The 24,029-nt window shown below is 31.5% G+C and overlaps 1 protein-coding gene and 1 long non-coding RNA gene across 2 annotated transcripts in view; one reads left to right on the top strand and one right to left on the bottom strand.

Annotated features, from left to right (window-relative positions):
• LOC132752700 (uncharacterized) overlaps nucleotides 1-24,029 on the top strand; it is a 70,795-nt gene that overhangs the window by 11,347 nt on the left and 35,419 nt on the right. The window lies entirely within an intron of this gene.
• On the bottom strand, nucleotides 16,118-18,967 carry LOC132752701 (uncharacterized). Its single transcript, XR_009628842.1, has 4 exons — nucleotides 18,457-18,967; nucleotides 17,686-17,757; nucleotides 16,948-17,035; nucleotides 16,118-16,485 (listed from the first exon to the last, which is right to left on the bottom strand). It is a non-coding gene; the product is annotated as an uncharacterized LOC132752701 (long non-coding RNA).

The raw sequence follows: 24,029 nt of genomic DNA, 5'->3' as shown, positions 1-24,029 counted from the left end.
TATGGGTCAAAACATTATTTGTGTTGAAAAAATTCCAAAAAATTAGATATCAGCTTTTTTACCCTAAAAAACAATACATTTGAGAAAAATGCCATTAAATTCTATGACATATCACTTTTAAGAAATATCACCAATTTTCAAAAAATACAATGTACTAATACTACTAAAAATAATAAGTTGATAAAACATTTATGCAATAATGTATGTTTGCTTTCTCTCTTATTAATTATCATTATATTATTTGTGTACAATTTTGATTCAACATAGCTGTTTGAGTTACCACCTAAAAAAATTGCTGTTTTTATAAATAAAATTTAATCTACTATCACATCATTATCAGAAGCACATATATTTAGCACCAAATATATTCCAGCCACTGTCAGAACATTTATGTACAAAGAGCATAAATATATATATATTCTATCCAAAATTTCAAACAATATCAAAAAAATTATATTACAAGCAAACTATTCTATTCAACGAGTTAAATAAATTCAGTAATGAACTTACACGAATATAATATTCTTATTTTGGTCGATTTAAATGAAATTGTATCAAAATGCACGTCTATGCATTGATAAAGGAATTGTACAATCAGATTTTAAATCCAACAGCATATACGGCTGCTATTTAAAGAAATCTAACCCCTTACCCTGCTCTGCGTAAGATCAATTTGGAATTCAGAAAAAATAGGCCGAATTTTGCCTCTAAATAACGTAAATACAACTCGAGTTTTACATGCATGATGGTAGAATGTGCGTTATGATACTGTTGTCACATTAAAATATGGAAATTTTTTAAAACAATACTACAAATGGCAAAAATAAAATAATTTTACCGCCTCACCTGTTATTGGCCGGTAAAATAACATTTTCAGGTATGAAGTGTCCAAATTAAGCTTCTAAATCAGAGAAATCTTATTCAATTTATTTCATAATAGTCTTTAATTGTGCACAAAAACAATCTCTTGTGAATGTTGTAAGAAAATTAATAATCAAAACGATGTGCATTGAGTATATGTAAGAGTTCACTCCTAATTCTGGATTGCAGACAATTTCATAAAATTTAGAAAATTTAATTTACGTCGAACTTTTGCTTCCAAATTGGAAAAATTTTGGTCTTCTTATCAAAATGTACGTCTATGTATTAATTAAAGAATTGTAACACTAAATAAGGCTATTTTTTAATAGAAATCTAACCCCTTACCCTGCTTTGTGTTAGATAAATTTGGAATTCAGAAAAAATGCAACGAAATTTTGCCTCTAAATAACGTAAATATCATTCGATTTTTACATACATGATCGTAGAATGTGCGTTATGACAGTGTTGTCACATTAAAATATGGATTTTTTTAAAACACGCCTTTAAAATGACAAAATTAAAATAATCTTACCGCCTCACATGTAATTTGCAGATGTAATTACATTTTCAGGTATGCAACGTTCAAATTTAGCTTCTAAATCAGTCAAATCTTATTCTATTTAATAATAGTCCTAAAACAACATCAACAATATTTTATTTTGTAAATAAGGCCTCCGGCTCAAAATACACAATATAATCAAAACATATACACATATTTAGCTGTGTCTACAATGTACATTGTTATATATGTCATGCTTTTCTATTTATACAAATGTATTTATCATCAACAATTTTCATAATTTCATGAACAAAAAAAAGCAATATTCTTTATTTTTTCTTCATTTTTAGTTTTAATCAAATTACAAAAATTATGGAATGTACAAACATAACTGTACCATGGAGATATATAACTTTGTCTTTGTTGGAAAAATGTGTTACAAATAAAAAAATAAATGAAATTCATCTTTGATGATTTTGCAGTGTTGGCAAAATCGCTCATATCTTGGTATACCCAAATGTCGTCCAGTTTCTATATATAATTTATGACTAGAACATCTTAATCTCGATAATGATCTTTTTACACAAAATGGCGTATCAATAGATAAATACTTTTCAGGATTTAACATAGATTTGAAAAATCTATAGGTGTCACATCTGGGTGAATTCTGAATTTCTTCCATCCAATTTTGTGTTTTACAATCAATAATCCTTTGTTTAAATTGACAAATAAATAGATTGATATCGCCAATTTCTTGACTTAGCCATACAAAACAAAACCCATATATAAGTATACAATAAGTTTTTAATGAAGTAGCCCAATGTTTCTTTCCAACATTATCTTGTCTAGTTAACATCAAATAACAATTTCTTGGATATCTATGTTCTGGCATTCAAAGAAGTTTACACCAATATTTGAAAAAAAAAATTCATGATGATCAATACATAAAGGCACCCTTCCACATTCTCCCAGTGCCACATTATTATTCACAGAATAATTTACACCCAGAAAATCTTTACAATATTCTATTTGAACTTGTTCAAGAATTCAGAGATTTCACTTCCATAAATTTCGGCACCATAGATAAGTAAAGGTTTTACCATAGACTCAAATAATTTAAAATAATCAGAGTGTAAGAACTTTCAAAAATATCTTTGATATGATTTAATAGCATAAATAGATTTCCTAGCTTGTGCAGCAAGTTTAGTTTTTTCTTTTGTCAAAGATAATTTAGGTGTTAATAAAAGACCAATATATTTGTACATTGATGTGACATTTACTGAACTGCCGTTGTATAACCATTTTTCATATGATCTGAGCGCTCCCCCATTTCTTAATACAATAATTTCAGTTTTATTCTCATTTATAGACATACCGGTATTATACTAAATTCTGAAATTGAATTTAATTGAGACTGAAGTTCGATCGCAGTATCGGCGCAATTTGCATGCAACATCATCAGCGAAAAGAATTCATATAACATCGTGAATTTGATCCGTAATGAATATACCGCGATGTTCCTTATTACACATAAAGGACGATAACTCATTTATATACAGGTTAAACATAATCGTACTTGTTACGTCCCCTTGTCTTGTACCTATCTTACATTTAAAATATTCTGTAGTTTTGGTAGTACTAACTTGTAAACATTCACGCAGTTTTGAGGACATTGATAAAAGAACACGAAACAAATTCCCCCTAACGCCGCATCTGTTTATAGTATTGAATAAATTTAAATGTTTAAGTCCATCAAATGCTTTTTTAAATCTACATAAAGAACATAAAATCGTACGCGCGGTTTACTAATATATTTCTGTACCATACTTTGTAATATAAAAATATTATCAATTGTAGAGTAACCGGCTCGAAATCCGGCTTGGGATTCATCTATGTTTCTCAGCCCAATTATATAACCTATGATATATAATATAAGAAAATATCTTATACATAACATATATAAAGGAAATTCCTCTATAATTAGAAGGGTCATCCTGGGAAAACCCCAGTACTAAATGTGCACATGAACAATCTCTTGAGAATGTTGTAAGAAAATAAATATTCAAAACGATGTACATTGCAAATATTAAACAAGTTCACACCTATCCGGATTTGACAGGCCAATTCATAAAATTTAGAAAATTTAACGTCGAATTTTTATTACCAAATTGGTCAAATGTTGGTCGACTTCAATGAAATTAGTATCAAAATGCACGTCTATATATTGATAAAGAAAAAGTGTAATAGTATAATAAGATTTTAAATGCAACACCAAATACGGCTGATTATTTAAAGAAATTTAACCCCTACCCTGCTTTGCGTAAGATCAATTTGGAATTTCAAAAAAAATGCTCCGAATTTTGCCTCTTCAAATCGTAAATCTTTCTCAGTTGTTACAAAAATGATCATAGATTATGCGTTATGACACTGTTGTCACATTAAAATATGAAATTTTATTATAAAAGGCAAAATTAAAATAAGCTTTCCGCCTTACGTGTAATTTCACGGTAAAATATCATTTTCAGGGGGGATGCAACGTTAAATTTTTTAAATTTCTAAATCAGTGAAATTATTCTATTTCTTAATGTTAGTCAAATGTTTACATGAACAATCTCTTGAGAATGTTGTAAGAAAATTAATATTCAAAACGATGTGCATTGCGTCCATTTATTTTAAAGCTCACCAATATCAAGATTTGGCAGACCAATTCATAAAATTTAGAAAATTTAACGTCGAACTTTTGCTTCCAAATTCATAAAATTTTGGTCGGTTTCAATGAAATTAGTATCCAAATGCACGTCTATGTATTGATTAAGGAATTTTATAATAAGAAGTTTAATCTTACACTAAAAACGACTGCTTTTAAAGAAATCTAACCGCTTACCCTGCTTTGCGTTATTAAATTTATTTAACTGTTTGGCATTGGACTCCACATTTACTTTTTTTAAATCAGATTTTGTTGCAGGTCTTTTTAAGTCTAAAGAGGATCATATGTCTTTGTTTAATGCATACTAACCTCCGCCGTACCTTTTCATGGCAACAATCTTTGTAATGACACATCAATATAATTGCACGCTATATAACGAAGCGAGTTTTCTCTCATGAAAAATGTGGTAAAGTTTCTGAATTTGATCAAAGATTCTATCTCTTTTGACGGAGAATCAGATAAGATTTAAAAGTTTTTGTCAAATTTCTAAACCGTCTGAAACCACCAATAGTCACAAAATAGAGAAAGCAAGAATCCCAAAATAAAGTCCAACACAACATAATTGAAAATGTTGCAGGCTCGGTTTGATTGAGCCTGTTCAAGGACGGTACTGTAAAGTGCAAACTACTGTCCGCGCCACCTAGCACCGGCTTAAGCAGAATTCAACATTTAAAATGAACTGGTACAATTTTAAAATTTGAAACATCCGCAGATGTGTTCATATGGCGGTTATCATGGAACCTTCAATGTGACACTAAGTGCCATTCCATGAAAAGCGGCATATGGTCCCCAAGTAAAAAATGCGTGTGCCCTAAACGAGAAAACAATGGGCGGAACTAAATAATAATAATAATAATAAATAAGAATTTTGAAAGGGGATAAGAGGTTATGAAACCTACTTAAAACCTAACAAAGATATTGAAGATTCTTCGATGTAACAATAACACATTTTCTTTTGAATGTAGGAGTGTAATAATTGCTTTGATGAGTCGCACTGCCTAATTATATCAATAATTTCAAAATGCAAAAATGTATACGACATAGTTTTTTTTTATAATTTGATTTCCAATTTTCATTATAATATCGTTTCAAATAAATTACGCCTTATTGCTATATAAATATAATTGTCAAATGACCCTTATCGATGGAGGAAAGCAATAGTTAATATGAAACTATTATATATGTCGGCAAAAGTATTAAAATCTGACATTTATTACCATATTTGATCAGTGTCATAGTTTGATGCGCAAGTAGATCAAATCACTTAAGATATTAAGTTCAGTACAGTATTATAGTTTTTACAAATATGACGTTCTGCTTAAAAGGTACTTAAACATTGAAGTATTTAATGACGAATATTACATTATTACAATCACTTGTTTTCTGTGAATCTCTCATAATCAAATTCATATCTGAGCGAGCTCAAACTCTTCAATTGTTATTCGCTTTAAGTTCAATTTAGGTAAGGTTTAATCACTTCAATGTTATTTCATTTAAATTGTTTGTTGGTTATCATTTTGTACATCTCAATGATATGTCACTTATAAACAATAAAGTAACACTGTATTAAGAACTTTTGAAAACAGACTACTTTTGGAAGGGAAAATATATGAATTGTCTTAATGCACTTAAATCATTAGCTATTAAGTTTAAGGAAGTTGTCCTTATGATATCTGCATAACTAATTTCATATCGCATCACCTCTCAATACAGTAAAGATATATTTGCTTTGAGAAAAAAAGATTTCGGACGACATTATGACAAATGAAGAATTAGCAAGACAATTAAACGATGATTTTCGAGAAGCTGTTTTACCAGTGACCGTCTTTGTGGGAATTGAGGTCGTGGTTGGGTTCTTTGGAAACTTGCTGGTGATTTATGTGTTCTTATTTCGTTATCATGTCTGCAACTTCCGGTATTTCGTGCTCTGTATGGCGTTTGTGGACTTTACCAGCACTTTATCGACAATGCCTGGAGAGATGGTAACTCAAATGTACTGGTATATATACCCGTATAGATTAATCTGTAAGATCAAGTCTTTTTTCAACATGTTCACTGTTGCAGCAGAAACATTGTGTCTTCTCATCATCGTCATAGACCGCTACAGAAAAGTGTGTACTCCTTTTGGATGGCAGATACGACCAAAGATGGCTTTATTTTTGTGTGGTGTCGTTTACTTTGTGGCGTTTATAATAGCGTTGCCTGTTCCCTTCTTTTGGGGAATACACACTGCTAAATACGAATACAAAAATCAAACAGTTAATGTAACGGTGTGTGAAAAAGACGAGGAATAAAATAAGACAGACCATCCGTTAAAATACTCTTATACAGTTCAAGGTATGATATCAGTTTGCCTCATTTCGATATTCGGTCTGTACATACTCGTAGCACGAAACTTATCACTGGAAAAGGGAGTGTAGGTGGAAAATCTGACGGTAAAGCTATTGCAATTACTTCAATTAAGACCGGTGCTTCTTCGGATGTCAACATAAAGAAAGACACCGAGCTAAGTTTAAGACAGGAAATTAGTGATGTCGGTTATTCTACAACCGTTGACAATAAACCAAAGAAAGCAATGTTTAATTATATCTCGTCAGATGGAGGTCTTACAACAGACGAGGAGGAAGACTCTTCAAGCCGGATAACAACTCTTACCGTGCCCGGAGTAAGTTTTGCGAATTCCAAAACTGACAAAGAACGCGCGAATACTTCCAAATCTCACGCTCTACGACGGAAGCGATCTGTTGGTTTGCGTGTGCGCAGGAAGACAAAGATAAAGCTTATATTAACAATTTTATTCATCATAACTATTATCTTGTACTCGACACTTCTATCGTTCATTGCCAAAAACATTTTGAAAGACATGAGTGGTGGATCGAAAACAGTTTATTTCTTCTTTTTTCGGCTGTACTTTATAAATCACGTTATCAATCCGATCCTATATGGAATACTTGATCCACATTTTAAAGAAGTGATGATGAAGCTAAAAGACAGAATATGTAGTCGAAAGTGATAGGAAATTGTATATATATATAAAAAAAACTGACAGAAAGAAATATTAATGCAATTAGGTATCATATGGTGAACATAATTACTATCTGTTAACTTTTGGAAAAAAATGAATTTTTCCTGTATGTTAATTTAAGTATGTTATGCTATAGAGCTGTTGCCTATAGTTTTATTAAATTATTCGTCCTGCAAGAAAGAAATATATTTGTATGTTTGTTTGTCACGGTCATTGCTTATGCACGAAATCATAGTTATGAAATAAATTAAAACCCTACTGACAGTAGCAGATGATATGTGGCTCCGGGCCGTTTGAATCTGTTTATTAACAATATTCATGTGTGTTAAATAACAGCCGCATTCTATGTTATAATCATTTTAAAAGTCAATTATGACATTAAGGAAGGAAGGAAATTGTGCCTATTATAGCATTAACATAATTATTTGATAAGCTGTATCTTTATACACTTTACAATGATAAAGTAGAAAAAGGATTTGAAATGCAAAACGTTTTTATACTATTTACATTACTGTTTTTGATGACAATACAATATAAGTATTTTGACAAAAAATACAGACATTTATTCTGATGTAACAAGAAACGTAAGAATATGTAAATTTTGTAATCTTAATGTGATAAAAACGAATTTTACTTTATTCTAACTTACAAGTTCTTCGTACTTTACACATGTTTAGCCTTAAATTGAAAATGTGATGGTGTCGAAAAAAAAAAGGAAAAGACATAGTAAATCTTTCACAAAAAAAGAATTTACTTTGCGAATATCTTTTAATAGGAAACTGAACAATAATTTATCAGCTATTTGTTTGTCTCTGTTGTAGAATCCTAGTTTAGTTCACAATTTAGGTGTACCTACTACAAATGTAAAAAAAAAATTTAGGCATAGACGATGACAAATTTTGCTGACTTTATACTGAACAAAATATAGTTGTTGTTATCATAATCATTATTGTTGTTATTGTCTTCTGTAAACGCGGTACTATCCCAACTTTTAAAAAGGTACGAACATAATGTATATGTGACAAGTAATTAGCACGGTATAATCATAATACTTGTATAATACCTTTATGTGTGTCTGCTGTTGTAGTACCGGATGTTTATTGGGCAATTTTACGTGCATTTATTATACATATAGAAAACGGTATGGCGGTATGTTCTTTCCTTTTATATACCCTTTATGAATATATAAGAATATATGAGCCGCGTCACGACAAAACCAACACAGTGCGTTTGCGACCAGCATGGATCCAGACCAGCCTGCGCATCCGCGCAGTCTGATCAGGATCCATGTTGTTCGCTATCAGTTTCTTTACTTGTAATAGGGTTGGAAAGCGAACAGCATGGATCTTGATCAGACTGCGCGGAAGCGCAGGCTGGTTTGGATCCATGCTGGTCGCAAACCCACTATGTTGGTTTTGTCGTGACGCGGCTCATATGTATTTTTAAGATTCTACACACATTTATAACAGACTTAAGTGTAGTTGCTGCTTTAAAAACCTCCTCATGTATATTTGTTTCAGCACCTTATACATACAAATGTACCTTTACTTCCTAGCTTAACTGTTCATGATTTCGTGCATTATATATCTGTCGGGAATTGATAAAGTCATTTATAGCGCCTTGCAAAACGTGACGTTTCGCGCTTACGTTAACGTCACTTCCGACTTTACATTGTATTGTTGTTCACATCATATATGATTGTTGAACAGTAAATGTCGAATCTGGAAACTACAACGCATTTTGTCTATCATTATACACCCCCACATTATCTTTTACACTTAAGTTGCACTTAAGTAGAACAACCCACGTTCCGGAAGCTGGTTAGTGGTTTGAAGTAAACGTCCTTAACCACTCGGCAACGTACGTCCCATAAGAGTCCTTACAAAATGATTTAATGCAAATGTTTGTCATTCGTTAAGATCAAACATCTTAATATCAACCAACAGGAAAATATAAATATTTAGTTGAATCAGTATAGTTACATATCTTGAAAGAATATTCTTCATAACACTTACAAAATAAAAGAGATGCAAGTAGAATTAACCTTGACCATTATCAGCATGAAACCAACATTTCCGTGTTAGTACCCAATAAACAGCGTTTGCGCTACATGGTAAGGTGCAATCCTATTTTTCATATTGTCTTAGTTCATTTATTAAAAGAAATGGCAGCTATGGGAAATTTCCTAAACAAAACTAAAATATCAGCTTTTTTCGCTTTATTGTAAATGAAGAGATCCAAAAGGGGCAAATTTTCTATATTTTTCAAAATAAATATCACTAATAATTTCACATTTATTTTCCAAATTTTCACAAATAATATGACAGCAGTTTAGCACTGTCCTAAATTTGAATATTTCTCCAGTTATTAGCATAACATCACACAAAAATAGCTTGTATTCTTGGCGAAAACATTACATGCTGAAGGAAGACGCAGACACGCTTTAAGTTCTATTAACAGTCGTTTTTGAACATTCGTTGTTTCTTTCACTGACTAACCGTTATTTTCAAAATTGCGTAGAATCACTTTATAGATAAATACAAATCGTTAAATATACATTCATGAAGAAACTTATCTCTTATCCTTACTGTCTCTTATGCAATGAACTTACATGTTTATCTAAACTTATCAATTGATGTCGTAAACAAAACATGTGGATCAATATAGTTTTGAGTAAATCATACAAAGATCGCATAGACATTTTTCACTTCTCTCTGAATTCAATGTACATTTCGCATGTTTTGTCCCAACAGTTTACATGTGACCAGTAATAAAAAAGTGTGCTAAATGACCTAGTAAAATGATGGAATTAAAAGCTTTTTCAATGGACGCTGAAGTGAAAATAGTTATCGCCTGCGCAATGTGAAATTCTTTGGCAAGGGTGTCTTATGAACAAATAAGACGGATGGATGTAGATCTTTTCTCTTGTTGCTTATATTCTGAAGCTCTTACACTAACTTTACATTTGGGAGGAAATAATTATTACAAAAACATCTTCATTAGGAGATAAATTCCATTCAATTGAATTCTTGCTTTTGTTGGAGAAGCTTTAAGGAAAATAAGTCAAGTATATTTATGTCCGTGAAATACTCACAAGAGAAAATTTTGCAAAATATCCCTGACTGGCAAAAGAAATACTTGAGAAGGGGCGGGAAAAAAATAAATCCAGAGAATTTTACTCGAATGACCACGTATTATATCATGTCCACACACGGAACAAAGTTAGCTCATTGTTACGGTGTCACAGCCGTGACGACAACAAGTAAAAACATTTTACACAATTTGAAGTTAAAAATAAAAGCAAAAACGAAATAATATAATTAAAAAGCATTACACTGGTAAGCATATAAAGATATCAAAGTCATTTTGATTTTGTTCTGGAGAAGTGTGTGCTTAGATGACGTCATCGCCGAATACAGAAACGTTGCAATTAAAATCTCCTCACTAAAAGTCTTGGCAGATTCACCAGATTGTTATCACAGACGTCACAGGATAATGAAAGTCACATGACGTAACATCGAAATTCAAATGTAAATATCGACCGTTACACTGAAAATCTAACCTGACGATCATTTTTATCTTTCTGTTTTATTTTTTAATTTTCGTACCTATGTTCGTTATAATTTATCTAAAGATTTATTATTTTAAGTATACAAAATAATGAAAAAAAATGCAAAAACTAAAAAAACATAAAATAACAAAATATTGTTAAAATGTGTGTGATGGCAGAGATCTCTGTACTGATAAGGGAAGATCAATGCGTAGGTGATTGGTTGATTAGAATTCAACGTTCTTAGAAACGTAGTACAATTCAAGTAGGCGTAAAACATCAATTTTATTTAAAATGATGTTCCGTTGAAATTTTAAGAAGTCAATTTTTTCATTAACTTTTTTGTCGCATTATATCAAGCAGTTTACATGCAGCACCAGTGACGTAATAATGGCGGTAAGGAACTGAAACGTCGCTGGAAGATATAGAGTACATCAAATTAGTGTAGATTCAATACTAAGCTGAATGAAATCATAATGTGGGAGTCTTGTATATTTTTTTATTTCACCAGTTTGATAAATTTAGTATTGAATCTACACAAATATGATATTCATATTCTATATTCTATTTATCGCATATTCACAATAAAAACTACTTATTGTATATAAGAATAAAAAAGAATAATAAAAATTAAAAACATAAAAATAAATAATAAAATATCTATTTACGGAGTCACAAGAGCGGCTAGGGTATGTGATAAAGAGAATTATTAAACAATAAACTTAACAATGATATAAAAAAGAGAAACCAACATAAAATTATCAGAAATATAAACACAATTCCATATGTTAATTAATACACCCTGTTATACCTACCAGTAACTCATATTGTTGCCTGACTAAAAGTTTTAGAGTAAAACTTTAAAATCTACTTATAAAGTTTCTTAAATGTACACGGAAATGTATTCTTTAAGCATTTCAATGAGACAAAATTGTCGACCTTCCGGGGATAAGTGTGAACATAATCGATTTGCCTTCTTTAAGATATGTTCTAGTAGTTTAGTCGTTAACTTCAAACCAGTCTTTCATCACTGCTTTTTGTTTGAATTCGGCAGGATATTTGATTTTTTTTATGCGAGGAACCTTTCCAGCTATGACGGTGGTTCTACTCAGGTGTCTGCTCGTGCCTGAAATAATGCTATGTTCTATATTTAAAAAAAAGATCATTTTTTACGTAATACTAGTAGATAAGAAAACCTTATCATGAATTTAATACTCCTAAGCAGGACTTTATAACTCCTACGTTCAACTTTGTATAAGTCAACTTTGTACAAACTAGGACAATTCAAATATTCAAATTCAATCGCATGCATATATAATGCTTTGGAAATGACATCTTTCCGGACCGGTATATCGGCGAAGCCAAAATAATAATTTGACATTTAGAATTTATTTAAATATAATATCCTATCGTAAGTTATGCTCCAGCATACATGTCCGTCGCATTCTGTGCTTTCAGCTATTAAGTCGTACGTAAAACACCTTTTCTTTTTTATTAATAAAGCCTTACGTAGGCATTTAAATCTTCTATTTGGACTTTTTATCTGCTACGTAGGATTTATCCTTTTTAGAACATTATAAATTATCACCAGGACGCCATAATTTTTATTTCCCATTATATTTGTCGTTTATGGCGTACGCATTATTTAAATTGTGGACTATACGGCGCGAAATTCCACTGACGTGTTCAATTGAAGGTTCCCTTACGAAAGCCTAATTGTGTCAAATAAAATAAAGAATAAAAATGCAAAGGCGTTATAACGCGAATAAAGGCGTAATTACGCGAATCAAAAGGCGTAATAACGCGAAAAAGGCGAAGCAACGCAAAAAAGGCGAAGTCACTCGAATATAGGGGTTATGACATGGATTGAAAGGCATTAAATTGAAATTGATTTACGCGAACTAAAAGGCGTAATAACACAAAAAAATACGTTAGAACTCGAATCAAAAGGCGTAATAACGCGAATAAAGTCACGTTAGATGGACAAATATCAAAAAGTCTTCATTAGTGTATGACAAATAGTTTGCATTATTACTGCGCAAATGGAATGATAGTTATTGTAAATGTATATTATATTATTCTATACGAGTTTATATTTTGAGCAATAATTTCAGATCAATATTGTTCTTCCTTTCTCGCGTTAACAGGCAATTTGATTAGTATAAATATGGTATTAAATTGGCATTATAATGCGTTTTAATTTTCGTCACTACGCCTTTATTCGTGTTACTTCAATTTTCATCTATAAATACAGGATTTATTTTCAGGTCAATTTTATAGACTTAGTGTTCATTAACTGAGGATTCTATCAGATTTGAGATATTTTGAACAATTTTTTATCATCCTGAACCAACATTTTAATGTATGAATTATTACTCCAAGAGCCATTCATCATAGATTGTCCAGGGGAGAGAACTAGAACATAACATGTTCTTAATTCTATATAGATTACTCGCCCCTGGAAAATAATGCGTAAAAATTTTCGTGACCGGTTGATATTCATTTCCAGGATGATAGCATGCGAACTAGCATTATGCTATATATTTAAAAGTTTACATGAGCAATAATTATAAGAAAGGACAGTTTATATAAAATAAGGTCATTACAAATTATATTCGTATTTGTTACAAAGAAATATGCGTTATTTTGACACTCTTTAATTATATATATCAATATATTTATATCAATATAGATTATAGGTTATTTGACAATATAATCTATAGGTTTTTTGACAATTATACTATAAAATATAGTTTTCTTTCTATCAGGTATGTAGCATTTAGCATTCCATTAAAGTATCAAATAATTTTTATAGACATTGATAGGAAGAATAGAAATGACTGATGTGTTTATTTAATATAGATAATAAGACAGTAAACTATTCTGAAAATCAATTTAAGAGGGACTCCACTGAAGTTTTTTTGACATGACGGGACTGGAAAAAATATTTCGAGATGATTAATAATCCATTTGATGTAAGTCTAGAAGCACAATTTCAGATCATTCGCTTACTCCGCTTATATATAGAAGAATTATTTTTATTGTGAAAAATGACCCAAAATTAAAGCATTGAAACCCTTTCCTCTCCAGTCGGGCTAAAACTAGCACAAATACGATTTTCAATTTATTTCTGAGTATATTTCTTGATTATCTTCTGCATATTCTTCTGTTAGTGCCCCAGCTAATCTATGTAAGAAATTCAAATTTTATGTTTCACAGTAAGTTCCTATGAAGTACATACAAGTTTAGTATGAATATTTTATTTGATGAGGCCTACATTGATTATACATGTAACGATGTATAGACTAGTCTGGAATATGTCTACGGCCAGTCAACACACACTGGGCCTTTCCAGACATTTCTGTACTTGGATTCGCTATTATTCATTATGAAAAAAGACCAAATCTTTAATTATATATTATGTATATAAAATGTAAAAAGAGGACACAATAACTATATAAATAATTTTTAAATTAACAATATCAAATCTAAATATAATTCTTTTCTTTTGAATCGATTGAAATATGTTGTCCACTCATTGGTCAAAAAGCATTGAACACGGAAAAAATTATACACAGCCTTTTGCCCAAATGCTCAAGCACCCTAGCAGCGGCTTATAATTAGGCAGAATAAAACAGATTTTAAAAATTGAAGAGATGTAATTTAGAATTTAGTAAATGGAAACTTAATTTGATGAGTAGTGGTTCTTGACAATGACATTATATCTGCAATAGCAATGTGGTTCGAAGTTTGACACAATGAATGTAGTCACGTGATAAAAGGGCCTTTTAGTTCAAAGGCACATTACGCCTCCGACACAAATTATTTTTTACTTCTTTAAAAAAGGCATACATGAATTTTATAGTGTTTAAATAATGGTTTTAGATGCTTGGTAAGTGAAGAAAGAATGTGAAATGTGAAATCATTTATCATAAAAGTAGGAAAAAATAAACAAAGTATTTTGACTTCCATACAAAATATTTATTCACTATTATTGTACTTATTCCCAAAAAAGGAACCGTTACAGATGAAATAGATGATTCAGGTAAACGGTCAATAGGAACTTTTTGGATACTGTTGAAGTACACAAAAATGTTTAAGCTTTTAAGAAATAAAAAAATAAGTATTTTTGTGGCATAATGGGACTTTAAAAAGGTAAAAAATGCATTTCAAGCATTTTAGGCTAAATGGTCTAAGGTGAGTAAACTGTTTTGCCTCTCGCCACAATAAAGCAGTAGAGCGTAAATGGAAAAAATGTAAATATCTGCTAACTTAAAGATAAGTCAAAAGGAATCATGTGTTGAAAGTTATTTCGTGGAATATACAAAAGGAGTATATCGGATAATTCACGAATTCCTTTCACATTTTGTTTAATAACCACAATATATTCCACTCAATAAGACAAAATGCTGGTGACATCTTACAAAATGTTCTATTTACCTGTAATATAAATAATAACACAATGCAGTTTTAAGAGGGTAAATCAATCAAAAGTTCATTATTTGTTTTTGTATAACTCTATTAAGTACATTTAAACTTACAAACACATTATAATGTGGAACCATAAAATATTTAATGAAGATTTCTAAAAAAGAAAACGTGAAAATCAGTTTATAGATTAGGTCATTTTCAAAATAGAAAGAAATGGTTAAAAGTAAAACGTTAAAAGATGGAAGTGTTGCAGGCGCGGTTTGATTGAGCCTGGACATAACTTATAAGTGTAAGGTACCGTCCATGTTCCCTTACCGGTGACATGTATATTTCCGTCCTTTTATTACAGTAACTACATTTATAGCGAATTATCATGTTTTTAAAGCGTTTTGTTAAAACCTACCTATAAGTCCTGGACTGTAATGATGGGTGCAATTTTGGTTGCAGAAATCAGTGGAGCAGCAATGTGTACACACTGGCGCGTGCCGAAGAGTCAACTTCCGGTCTAAAACTGACCGTTTCTTTACCTCGCAAACCTGTGAGCAGACGAAAATGACATTTCAGTCGTAACGTACATAAAATAAATAGGAATCTCGAAAGCTTTATTGTATTATCAAATAGTGCAGTGAAATAAGTTTGGTGGCTAAGTTGTGCTATGTCGTATTTTCGGTCCGTGACGATTTTATCGTTCTTCCGCTCCGTGGGGCGCATGGCGAAGACACCAGTATATGACAAAGTAAAGACATTGTTGTAATGTTGTGAATTCGTTTGCCCCACGTGACTTTTTTGTATGTTCATGTTTTCATATTGTCGCTCCGCGGGGCGCCAGGCAAAAATACGACACAGAGGCGACTTTGTTGTATTTTCGTGTTTCGCCTTCGCACGAAAATACAACAAAGTCGTCGGTTTGTCGTATTTTCATGTTTTTACCTGAAACCCCGGGGAACGGAAATACGACATTGCACAAATCAGCTATCATAGATAAGTGCAAGATAATTGTATTGTGATATTCATTTCACATGTAATGTAATATGTCGGCTAAATACGAAGCATATATTAGTTAACATAAAGTCTGCAACAAACGCTTTCTTAGCACCCAACAAAATGGACTAAAAGTTAAATGAAGATAACACCTTTTTCTTAGAAATTACATAAAATTAAAGAAGCATTCCTAATTTGTTCCTACAGAAAGTTAAGCATTTCTCAAAAAGTCTATATATTTCTTATACAGAGTGTTCATATTGGACGTGATAGACGTTTGACCCTTTAACCTATACCTGTATTTCATGATACATATAACAATACCTCTAAATTATAAAATTTTGACAAAAAAGAATCACATGTGGACGTATACATTCCATAACGTAGTTGTAGTCATTGTTCCCCCATTCATATTTCTCTATCATACACACCTGAAAAATGTTAACTCACATTAACTCACCGTCCGTTTTAACAACACTCGCTATTAAGCAAACAAGATATCTACACATACTGTCAATTTTAACTTTGAGTTTGCTTATTTCTTTTATTCTATTATTTTGTTATATTTTTAAACATTCTGATTCCGCCACAAATCGGTTGAAAAAGTAAAAAAATATTAAACGAAGCAAAACCGGTACCGGTCCTAAACGTTTTTATATGCTATTCCTTATATTAAGTTAGTCAACATCGAAAAGCAACTGCATCCGAAACTATACGGAATAAGCTGACTCGACCCTAGTGTGAACTAAGTATTCTTTAAGATTTAGCAAGTAGTTCAGAACATTCACTAAATTTAATGTTTATGCAGCGGAATTTATAAATAAATTATTTTTATATTCCCCTTTCTCTTAAAACATTTATATTGAAAATTGAGTAGTGTAAAAACAGGCAACCTTCTTTTTCACAACCATCCATGTTACAAAAGTCTCTAGACTCACAACACTGTAGGCAGTCGTTTGTTCCGCTTAATGGTTGGCATCCCTGTCAACAGAAGCAAAACAAATTTTCTGTCAGCGTACAGACACTTTAAAACATCTAACACAAAACTTAGTTATTTGTTACAATGTCACGTTAAAGAACGGAAATTGTCAAACAACAGGAACCCTTATAAATAAAGATGATAGATACAAATTAAATCAACAAATTTGCGAATTCTATTGAGACTCATTCCTTATACCATGATGTACTTACTTACTTACTTATTGATGTACTTACCTCAATATAAAGACACCTACCAAATGAACCGTCCTTCGTGTACTTTATACATCAAAACGTACTTACTTCCCTATTTATACATCCAGATGTTACACATCAAGATGAACCTCTATGTTACCGTCCTCCTTATTTATACACCCAGATGGTATACATGCAGATATACATATCTCCATATTGATAGATCCAGATGTGCCTACCTTTTAATACAGATGTACCTACCTTTTTATACAGATGTACCTACCTTTTTACACAAATGTATCTACCATTTTATACAGATGATGTTCTAACCATTTTAAACAGATTTACCTACCTTTTTTACAGATGTATTTGCCTTTTTATACAGATGTACCTACCTTTTATAGAGATGTACCTATGTTTTTATACAGATGTACCTACCTTTTTACAGATGTACCTACCCCCTTATCTATGCATCCAGACCTGAACATTTTCTGCCCATGAGGTTTGGTGTAGCTCTCAACGTAACAAACCTTGGTTTTGAAAGAAATTTAAATGTATATACTAGTAGTCATATGTACTGATACACTTAAAGACAATTATTTAAAGCGCTTGTATGGAGATTAAGAAACGGCTTGAAGTGTTTGTAAGGACAAAATCAGGGTATTATAAACTTTTTTAAAAACATTTGTGTTACATGCAACTATAAAGTGTATGGAGACATTAAAGTCTAAAAAATGAATGAATTATTCCTTCTTTAAAAAGAGCAAACATATGTTTTCTAATGTTGTAATAATGGGCTGAGAACTTGTGAGACATGCTAATATATACCAGTGTGAAATTATTTGTTATAAAAGTATAAAGTGTTTTTTTGACTTCCATACAAAATACTTAGTCTAAATCAATTGTGTTGACTTATGGTCTAAACGCAAAAGAAATAAATTATGGTTCTTGTGAGCAACAAATGAGTAACGTTTTGTAAAAGTAACTAGACACCAAATATAAGAAGCTTTTGAAAAAAGAAAATCATAACATTGTTGAGAGTGAATACGACTTTTTGATTTTGAACTGCATGAAAAAGGCTCAATCTTAGTGAGCCTTCAACGTTTCCAATGTGTTGCCCTGTTTGGCGGGCTTAGTTTTAAGGCTCCCACTTAATTGATATATTTTATTTTTGAGGCAAAGGGAAGTCAAAACTGTTGTAAATGTTAAAAATAAATTATTATGTTTACCTCATTTCCTAAGCATCTAGTCACTTTGTCACAATATTTAAGATGTGGAATATCTCGACAGTCAAAACACTGTATACCACCTAAAATAATGTAATTTCTTGTATGATCAACAAGTAATTTGCCATCGGTGTTTCGCAATTTATTATATCATAACATATACTACATGAAATGGAAATATTACAAAAACACGCTCCATATTTAAACTAAAGCAGGTTATTTCAAAGACATATTAATAGTTGAATAGATATTTCCTTGCATGATTCAAAGAAACACGCGAATAAATGTGCTATTATTTTGTATCTTTCAACATTTGAAATTTTACTGGCATAATAAAATCAAAAAACTTTATTCGATGTTTGATTTTTATCAGTGACACTATTTTCCGTTGCAAAGAGATCATAGTAATTGAGAAACGTGATTTGCATCAAAATGTATGTCATAACACAGTTTTGTTTCAGTGGTATGAATAATATTGAATAATAATATAATTATTCTTCAAGTATCTCTTTCCTCTGTTTTCTTGCAGATGGACAAAGATACAAACTAACAACGTTCTAACCACAGGCAATCGGTGCGTGGCTTGGATAGTATACATGTACATGACCACGCCCACTTATTGTTTATAAATACTTTTTATCACTAATAAAAATTTTTTTCATTCAAAATGTTTTTAAAATATCTTATTCTCAGCCTTCCACTGCATCATTTAAGTGGTGTGGCAAAACAGTTACTGCACATGCGTTGTCACAATCTATTTTTATTCCTTTCTTGGCCGTGGAGGACGAGGAAGAAGTAGAGTGCATTATTCTGTAGGATATGTTGTCTTGGATATACATTTGTAATTATCGAAGGTGAAGGTTTGGTCCATATGTATATCTGGTGCTTTAATGTTGCATTTTGTCTTGTTCGAAGATGTTACATGTAGAACAATTTTATCTGGTCTTGTGCTACTTTCCGGCACCGCAATCATGAAGTGTTTTCCAGTCGAAGCTAAAAAAAGGACAAAATTTGTTTCATTGGTCATTGTGCAAATAAATATAAATTTAAAGCACTCATGACATTGTCTCTTGCCTGTACACTCGTCGATTCTGGGTTTAAGTAATATTGAAACCGAGAAAAAGTTCTCAAATTCTATTTTATAAAATGCTTATGTTACGCATTGACTTTCAAATAACTGGAGAGCTCCACAGTCTTGAAAATGATTGCTGACGGCATTTTTGCGTATCAATCAAATTAAAGCTTATGCATCGCATTTTAAGCCTTATTTCATTAGAACCAGTCCATAAAAAAATATCATGTGCATGCTCCGATCTAAAATACTATCTAGAGGTATTTTGGTACCTACATGTACTCGTACAATTCCTGTATGTTTGGCCATAAACAAAAAAAAAAACTGCCAAGTACAGCTGAAACAATAAAGAAAACAATTGGCATTTCTGTATCAAGTTGTCAAGTTTTGCGGTTTTGTGTCTGTCGTAACTGTAAGTGTAACATGTAACTGTAAACTGTCATTTGTCTCATCGAAGCTAAAAATATTACCAGGACTTTCATTAAATGCCACCCTTCGTTGTTGATCTTTGTTTTCATACTTTAATGGAAAACAATCTACAGTAGAATCCCTACTTAAGGACATCCCGGAATTTAGACCACCCCGCTTTTGAGACCATTTTTTTAAAAGTACGTAATTTTCTGTACATTATGTCAATGGTTACATGATCCAGAATTAAGTCCACCTCGCTTATCCACTTTTAAGACCACCAGATTCAGTCCCAATTCTTTGTTTTGTTGTTTATTTGACCCCACTATTGAGACCCAACACCTACCTAGATCTTAAATTTGCTGTTATTATCAGCTTGAATGCTCTAAGGCATGACACCTAATTTCACAGGGTGTCAAAAACACCGTTTATCATTGGGATATTGTATGAAATAAGGTGAGAAAGAAAATTTTAGAGGGGTTTAATCTTGCTTTAAGCACACTGATTTTGCGAAGAACTATTTTTTTATTTGATGGGTGAACTATGTACATCATATAATAATTAATATTGAAATTGATATTGAAATCAGATAAAATAGATATCAAATTTCATATTTGATATTAAAATTTCTTTGTTAATTTATAACATAGTTTTATGTTGTATTTGCAGGTATATATATTGTTTGTTCATACAAAATGACTAAAGTAGACCATGGTAAAATAGTGTGTAAGTATTGATAAGAATATTCACAATTAAGACCACCCCGCAATTAAGACCACTTTGGTCCAGTCCCTATGGTGGTCTTAATTGAGGGTTTTTACCGTATTACAATTTATATATGTGAACATATAAATATAAATGACTTTGTCATACTATCACGGATTTTTTTTTTCAAAATATTTTTCATTTTTAGACAGATGTTTGCTAGTCTCTCGCATGCACCGGTATAAGCAAACGCCAGTTTAAAGCATCAACTTAATATTACCTTGTGCGTCACATGGCTGTACTGAAAAAAGCACAGAGAGTTGTACCTGACGCAATGATATAATCAAGCATTGTTTCGTTGTTTGTTTTTTATTAACTTTATTACCACATTTATTGTCATGACAAACAGAAACAAAAAAACATCACTTATAAATTATTTTTAACAAAATTGGATCATTGATTTTAAACAAATTTTATAATACGTTCCGTATAGTTTAAAATGGATTGTTACGTACGAATATTTTTACTGTTAAGTAGTTCATTGTCCTAAACCATTGTCACTATGACTACGCAGGTCTCTTATTGGGGACAGTTTTTGTTACAAAGACAGTGATAACGTACTTTATTTAAATTAACCTTTAGAAATTTTGAAATACAAAATGTTTCCCATAGACAGGCATAAGTTCATTATTATCAGGTTTTGTTTTCACTGCTAAACTTAATCATTGTTCTGGTAAATGTTAACAGTTTCATTTAAGTAAATTGAATATGAAGAAATAAAGTGGCAAGATAATATCTAAATTATTAACTTAATAATTGAGTTGAATCAAAATGATTGTATTTATTGTAATTGTATTTATCTGGTCCTCCAGGTTCATTGATACCAGCACTTTTTAGACTTGAACATTGAGTACCGCTCAAGCCGGCGCAAGGGGCGTAGAAGGATATTGTACTCTTTCATATCCCTTATGTACAGACAAAGTGAAACAACACAAATCTGCAACTTCCATGCTATTATGTTGTGATTTATAATTATGCTTCCGGGGGATTACCCTTTCTCCAGATTTTTATTTTGATTTACTTTGGTCTGAGCGGCGTTTATATAATATTTATCACCGTTTTGGAGTTTTGTTTCGTATATAGGTTGAAGGCCTAGGTGGTTAAATTTTCCGTAAACAAAAGACATATTTGTTCAATTGCCGATAGTGCAGCGGTATGACCTATTGCTTTACACGTCGGCCTCACAATATAAGGATCGCTTGCCGCTTGGATTACAACAATTCCTTGAGCAAGAATCTTTTCAGTCATTGTTAAGTTCAGAATGGATTCGGATTCTACACGAACTGAAAATAACTTCTATATAAACTAAATACTCGAACACCCGTTTTGTTATTAACAAACGGACATGCTAGATACGTGCTTAAGGACAAATATATATCACATTTAATCCCTACTTTGAGGAACAGGAATTCGCACGACTGGTCCACTAAATACACTTATTACGCATAACACCATATCTGATGTCAATTTTCGTTATCACTATTTGGCCTTTTGGCAAGTGTCAAAGCAAATTGCATTCTTTAAATTATTTGGGTGTTTTATCTAATTTGAAAAACACCAAAGTTTAAACATTTTTGGTTATCTCGAGATAAATCTACCTCACCTGCATTCCTTGCGAGAATTTATCATTTTCTCCGCACCGACTACCAGTCCCTAAAAAGATTGAATCAGCGGTAGATGCAGATGCCTTTTAGACATGATTCTCGAATCAACAGTCACTTTAAAAAATAGTTCCTCCGTGTCAAGGAGATGGGAGCGCACTGTGTTTGTCTTATTATCTTATTTATTTTTCGGCGATGCCTAGACTAGGGAGAATCCATCATACTAGCTATATCTTAATCGGGTATTAAGTATCTTTTTTATAAAATCTAATTTCATGCTGCAATATATGCAGACAAAATGTACTTAATCGAGAATGATTAAAGAATTGTTGCAATCGAATACAACCATAATTGCAAGCATTGTCAGTGTTATTTAATGATTTTATTATCTTGATAGTTTGAACAGCGCATGATTCTGGAGTGATTATATAACAACAAAAAGAACAAGGCAAATGCAACTTTCACAGGACGAAGGTTATTGCTCCGCGCCCACAGGCGCGGAGCTATTTGTGTTTACTATTTTTTTTGTCCATGGGCCCGGATTTGAGCAATAAATCCTTTCGATTAACAGCTAAAAGTAAATCTGCATTCAAGAACTCCTTTCGATTTCTATATTTGGTTTCCCCGTCGGTGATTCGCAGCATGTCATATTAATGAATGAGAACCGGAAAGCAGTTCTGCTGTTACATAAATTCGAAAGCTATAAATAGCAATAAATGTTACTTCAGTTATAAATTTGATATTTCCCTTTTTTAGTAGTACATGAAATAATAATTTGTTACATTTTGCAATACATTTACACACAGCATATCAAGTATACTATTAGTGGTTGAATTTTTCAATATTAAGAAGATATCAGGCATAAGATTTTAACGATTTTGCTTTTGATAATTATTCTTAATTTATATTAATGAAATTAAATGTTTAATAATAACATGTTGATATATTGGTTGTTTTGAAATAATTAAACTTTAGTATATAACGTTACATTTCAATCGTTTCATTGGAACAGCATACCACTTCGTGAAAAAGAAATAAGTTAGAGATATGATTGGTAATATGTGCGGGGATTCGTACTCGGCAGCTTTCGCTGCATTTTGTACCCTTACGAGCGGATGGACCTTCAATAAGGTGTTTCCGCTTTCTCAGCCATGTTTGTTTTCACAAAGTCTGTCCAAAGTGAAAGTAGGCCAAAATTCATATAACAACAAAGCTCACATTGTTATATGATGAGCCATTTGCAAGTACACTTCCAATTCTATGTTTTAAAGACTATTTTAAACAAAAATAAAAATGATAACAATAAGAAATTTACCTTGAATGGGCTACATTTCTGAAGACCAAAAACATTCTGTTGCAAAGTTTTATGCACATTTCATGAATGGCAAAATCCAGTTTAAAGTCTATTTTAGTGCAAACAAATGCTATTTTTTGCAGAAAATACAAAAAAACTTTAAAAAAACATAAATCTTAGGAAAGTAGTTTATCTGACCTTGAAAAAACATGGCCTCCATGACATGTGTAAAAAAGTAGTACCATATGAAAATAAACATCATTTACCTATTTCTTGTGTACATGACAGACAGACACACTTCACTGTTACACATAAAAAGGTTAGATTTTAAAGTTTGATTGTGTTTTCATTTTAATTGTAGTTCATAAGGCTATAAATGATGATTGTTCTCTTGCACTACTTTTTTACAAAAAATAATGGAGGCCATGTGCTTAGA

Source organism: Ruditapes philippinarum, unplaced genomic scaffold, assembly GCF_026571515.1.
Source record: "Ruditapes philippinarum isolate M1 unplaced genomic scaffold, ASM2657151v2 ctg3878_1_1_1_1, whole genome shotgun sequence".
NCBI classification, from domain to species: Eukaryota; Metazoa; Mollusca; class Bivalvia; order Venerida; family Veneridae; genus Ruditapes; species Ruditapes philippinarum.
Note: the sequence above shows the minus strand (reverse complement) of the source record. Positions and strands in the feature narration are given on the sequence as shown.